Source organism: Natator depressus, chromosome 2 (genome assembly GCF_965152275.1).
Source record: "Natator depressus isolate rNatDep1 chromosome 2, rNatDep2.hap1, whole genome shotgun sequence".
Lineage (NCBI taxonomy): Eukaryota > Metazoa > Chordata > Testudines > Cheloniidae > Natator > Natator depressus.
In genome coordinates, this window is record NC_134235.1 from 187,849,254 (window position 1) to 187,855,276 (window position 6,023).

A 6,023-nucleotide genomic window follows, 5' to 3' on the forward strand; every position below is an offset into this window, starting at 1 on the left:
TTCAGTTTATTTAAATAAAAAATGAAGTTTAGCAATCCAAATGTGTGTGTGTGTGTATTCTTTTAAACTGGGAAACTAATGGAAGTGTCACTTGGAGTTATTTGGAGTGAAGGATATTTTTATTTACAGCAGCTCTTCATACTTCATTATGTAGCCTGTTCACTGTGTTACGTATCCCCCTCTAGTAGCCGGTCCACAGAGGAAATTAGTCTACTACATCTACCAGATAATGCAGCCATTCCTTTAGCTCAAGTGGCTATTGGCAATGGAAATCCCAGGTTCAATTCTCAATGAGAAATCGTGACTTGTTAAAATTGCACTTGGGTAGTGCAGTGACGGATGGATTATCAAGGGGAATATTTGAGGCTGAACATCGGCAAAATCTTTTTGAGTGAAATGCTGGATTATGAAGTAGTGCCTTAAGGGAGTCATTGGAAACCCAATTGCTTGGGCCTTTTCAGTTTAGCTTGGACAAAGCACTGGAGTGTATACTGTAGGGAACAATCCTCCTGTTGGCATAGGTAATGTCTACAATGAAGTGCTACAGCGCAGCTGAACTGCTGTAGCGTGTTAAGCGTAGACGAGCCCTAGGATTTAAAAGTGTGATGTTAGATTTGAACTACAGCCAAAATTTCCCCTAGTTAACTTGACCAGTTTATCACATTCTAAAGTACAACTCCTTTTTCTTGGCTAGAGTTTCAGAAGGTGTTAAATTGACTGAGCTAGCGACTCTTATAGCTTGAGCTAACGTCACACCTTTAAATCCTGGGCTAGACAAGGCATTCATCGTTGCTGGCACTATCTTGTGGCTCTGGGGATTTGAATGAGAGGGTGTCCGCGGCCCTGGAGTAGAGGGGTGAGATGTAGGTTTTAGTTTGGTCCTGTCACCAACTTGCTGAGTGGATAAAGGCAGAAGGTGAAAGTGCTTGCAATAGTTTTTCCTCCATGCTACCTGACAGCAGTTTGAAAATTTGATCCTGAAACAGTTTGAAAATGTACTGGCCGGCAAAACCCCAATCAATTGTGGAATATTGTGGACAGAATCATGAGTTTGACCTCAAGTCCCAGAATTCCACTCAGTTCCACTAAGTGTCCCGCAATCCACTGCGATAAACAGCCTATAACACATTGAGCCTAGCAGAACATTGCACTTTGGGATCCCTGCCCAAAATGCTGTGTGCTTATTCTGAAAAAGAGCAGCGCTGCCTGGATGCTATGATTCACAGGGGAAGTAGTTTAAGCTGCTTTAGGCAAAGCAATGTAGCTATGCTCTTTTTGTTTCATTTGATCTGTATAGTGATAGCAACAACAAAAAATGTTGAAAACACTTTACCAGGTACACAAGGCCCAAGTCTCATTTTCTTTCAGTGAAGCCTGTAACTTCCTAAATAAAGTCTAAAAATGAGGTGTAGTCTCCTAAGTCACTGAGGTGTTTTTGAAAATGTTACCAAGTGACTAGCTTTTGACTCTCAATTTCTCCATCTGTAAAATACGAATAACAATATTTTCCTGTTAACAGCCTGTTGTTTAATAGTGCCATGTAACTGCAAAGTTTTAATGGCAGTTAGTAGCAGTTGTTGGAGTAGAATTCAGGGCTCCCTGTCTTCTAGCTTTAGGCTTCATCTCTCATTGCTATTGGTAAAATTTTCCAAAGCACCTATGTGATTTAGGAACCCAAGTCCCATTTTAAAAGTTACTCAACCATTTAGGAGCCTAAGTCCCATTAACTGTCAGTGAGATTTAGGCTCTGAGGTCGCTGAGTGACTTTTGAAAATAAAACAGGCTCCTAAGGCATGTAGGTCCTGAAAATTTTGTGTCTGTTGGAGGGTACCTCTGCTAAAATTCACACAGGTAGATTTTTTTAGTTTTCACAGGTTTTGCTATGAATAATTGTCAATCTCCCATAACCTTTGCAAAAATAGACAATTTAGGGCAGTGTGAAATATGCTAAATTGGTTGAAAGTTTTGCATAGACTTGCATGAAAATTTTTGCTTAAATTATTGCCAGCTCAGCTATATTCTAGACCCCAATGCAAAGAGCCATGGGACAGACAAACAGGGTCCTGGTTCTATATATAAAATTCTCCATACAAAGTCTTAGCTCCAATATGCAAACGGGTTTTTAACTTCACAGCACTAGCCACCCTATACGCTCTTCCACTATACTCTGGTAACCTGGAGGGAAGCCTCTTTCTCCTTAGGTCTGCTACTTCCTTAAGTCCTAACTAACATCTTGTTGGCTGCCAGACGTTACAATCACTAGCAAAAATAACTGAGCATCTGTTACATTGAACAACATGATTTTTATTCCCATGCTCCAAACAAGTGTTAGATGTTTATGTTCTACCAAGAGCAAGCCCCAGGTTTTGTAAGGCCCTGGGTGAAATAAAACAGTTGGCAGGAGACTATGTAGACAGTACATGTAGGGACAGGACAATTTAGTAACTGGGCAAGGGATCTGGGGCTTGTCTGGTGGGGGAGAGCAACGGGACATGGAAGGGCACTGATTGCTGTGACGCTAGAATGTCCCTTTGTTCCTTTTTTGAAGTGGAATGGTGGATTGCATGGGGAGGCAGATCAGAAAAGCATGCTTGGAAAAGGATGCGGACAGATTATGAGCCCTACAAGTGAAGGGTTCTCTGTGACTTCACAACTGTCCGACACTGAAAGCCAGCCTTGCAGTTGCCCCATCTTGTTACAGAATAAGTCTGTGCAGTCTTTTGCAAGCGAGGAAAGTACATTATACCAGCTAATGATTCTTCTCCCATGCTAGTATATATAGTAAGAGTAAATCTATTTGTAACCCATGTGCCTAATAGGGAGGTATCTCCAGAGAGACCCATCCAGGGGAGGTAGGAGTGAGTTGTGTCTGGGTCATTGTTGCTAGGCTGAATCTTCCAGAAGCTTCCGGAATTGGATGCGGTAGTTTTGGGTATTGTCCAATAGGTTCCCCTGTTGCTGGGGTCAGACTCCATGAGGGCAAGCAGTCAGGGCAGGGGCAGCTGCTTTGCAGGGGGCCATGCCTAGTTAGAGTTGGGAGAAGCTGAGCCCAGGAGCAGAAAGCAGGCTGTTTTCTCAAACAGTGATGTATTTTGCAGCAGGTTAGTGACATTGCCCAGGCTTCCCTGTTAGAGGATTAACAATGTTAATTATAGCAAGGGGAAATTGGGAGGGGAAAATAATTTCTTCTATTTTAATTGTATGCTTTGAATGTTGTTTTGATTTTGGCCAGACTGTTTTAAATTGTCTCAACTCGTGCGATTCACCAACTTTTCTTTAAATGTAGTAATAGGGAAAGGGTCATTTATATTTTACTATTCTCAGTTTTGTATTTTTTGTAACTGGGTGGGTTGTTTTTTTTTTAAATCTATACACTTAACTGAGTGAGTGGTTAATCAGTTAGCTGACTGGCTAACGGTGATTTCAGCAGAGGAAGAGACTGCATGGATTCCAGCTGAAGATTCCTATAAGCAAGTGGAGGCAAGATGTTATTTTAGACTCAGTAGACTGTATAGATTTGGGAATCAAAGACTCCGAGACCTAGGGGAACTCAGCCTAAGCTTTTGGGAATTCTCAGTTTCTCCTCACTGTGCTTCTGTGGGGACTAAACTGTTCAGATTTTAATTTTTCTTTATGTATAACTGTGTAGATAATGTCTTTAGATTATAAACGAGTCATGTTATGCAGTAAAAATTAGATTATTTGTTTTTCATAAGATTTTATAAAGTTGTTTAATTTCTTTAGTTCCTTTGGGGACTTGAATGTGGGGAGGCTGACCTTGTGCAATCCTTGCTGAAAATCTTTAGAGACTCGACTCTGGGTCTCCAGCTACTTTTCTGTGGGAGTTGCGGGGTTTTTTAGGCACTGGAGAAGGGCAATGAAGTGATCTCTAGCTCACCCAAAGGTTACACACTGACAAAGAGAACTAACATCAGTGTAAACAAGAGGAGGATCAGTCCCATAATGTAGCACTCAGCCAAGATACCATGTTTGGTGAACAGTTGAGTCATTAAATTAACACCTGCTTCCCAGTTAACCAGAACCAGAGTTCAAAGTATGACAAGTATGTATGTTATGTGGAATGGCCCCATAACCATACAAATAATATCCATATTCTGGGATAAAAAAAATTTAAGAAAAGTGATTTACTCTATCCCAGAAACATAATATTAAACCTTGATGCTGCAGTCTCTTTGTAGTATTTATGCTTAACAATAACACACAAGAAAATAGTTGACACTTTCTACATCTTCCAGGAGAGAATTTCACAGATGTTATAGATTTTAGTGAGCATCCCTGTGAAGTAGGCAAAGGCAAGTTAAGTGACTTGGCCAGGTCACAGAGGAAGCCAGCAGAGCCAGGAATAGATCTCCTGATGTAGTCCTGTGATAGACCTTAATGCCCCACACCATCCTCAATAAATGTAGGGCTTGTCACCTACACAAGAAGCTATACTGGTATTATTAAACCACTAGAGTTATAATGATATACATGGATGCTCTGATTATGGAATAAGAGTGGCTTTCTCCAGTTTAGCTTACACCACTTCCAAACCAACATAAGATAAACCAGAAAAAGGCACTCTGATCCCACATGGAGAGTTACAGCCATATAACTATAGCAATTTAACTATACCAGTGTAACTTCCTGTATTGCCATGCACATAATCATTTGTCCAGTGCTTCTCTCAGCCACAGTAAGGAAAATAAAACAATGCGTTTAAAATCACCAGTACTGGAAAACCAGATTTTGTGCACATAAAACTAAGTATCAGGCTTGTCTGTATCTCAAGAAGGAGAAGTGGCATCTTTTTCAATAAATTTACATATCTAAAGGGAAGATGGGTGATGAGTCAATTTACATATTTTGAAAATAGTAAGTCATTAAAAATTCTGGCACTTGAAGCCATCATCTGATTTGGAATTATTATGAAAATATCTTTTATACTAGTGGAGCTACTCATCTGAGAAATAGGGATAGACAGTCAGCGAGCCTATGTTCTTATTTTAATATAATAAAATGATAGAAAATTGAAAAAATACAGAAAATTCCATTTAGTGATCTGCAGAGATCACAGTGCTTCATGACTGTGATCCTAGATTAAATCCAAGACTTAATGCAAATCTAGGGAAAACTACCTCCCTAATTACATCAGCTCCTAATAATCTAGGTAAAGTTCACAACTTGTCATTTCTATGATCAGGAGGTCCAGCTTATAGCCATGGTGAAGGTAGGACCAGAAATGTTCCATTTTCAAATGGATACCAAATACAAAACAATTTTACATCATCCCCACTTCCGAATGGTCCAAGAAAAATCAAATTGACTACTCCATTGTTTTAAAATGATTCACTAGTGCACTGTGTTTTTCATCTTCATGAGGTAGGATGCAAACTGCAGGGATGGGCTTTGAGAGAAAAGTTAAGAGAGTGGGTGAATGAAGGGATCCTCATTATATAAAACAGACTGAGTTATATTCATACCTGGTGTCACTCCACTGCAGTTTACACCAGAGAAGAATATAGTCTGTTGTGCCTCCTAACTTTGCTGCATAGTCAAACATCACCATTGTATTTCAACACCCTGCTCACAAACACTAGCATACTGTCAGCACTTAAATACAAAACATCCACCATTTGAACGCAGCTTGGAGTGGCATGTGCTGCTATTTAACAGTACACAGAAACATGACCTAATACTCCAGGCCAGGAAGTAAAGAAAGATGCTGCTGCTGAGCAAAGTTGTGAGCAGCCGCAGAGACGCTGGAACTGCCTGTCTTCAGAGCCAGGAAGATAACACTGCATCGAGTTACACTCCAGTCACATTTAGCAGGTGATCTTCACAATCAAAATGAAAGCTTAAATGCTGCAGAAAATAATTCTCACCAGGGAAGAAGATTTGTCAGACCCTGATTAAGTTATCTTCACTTCAGTATGTGCATGATCCTTCACCACTAAAATCAATCTGCCTCATTGGAGAGTTTTAAGAACAGGTCAGACAAACACTTATTCGGGATCATCTAG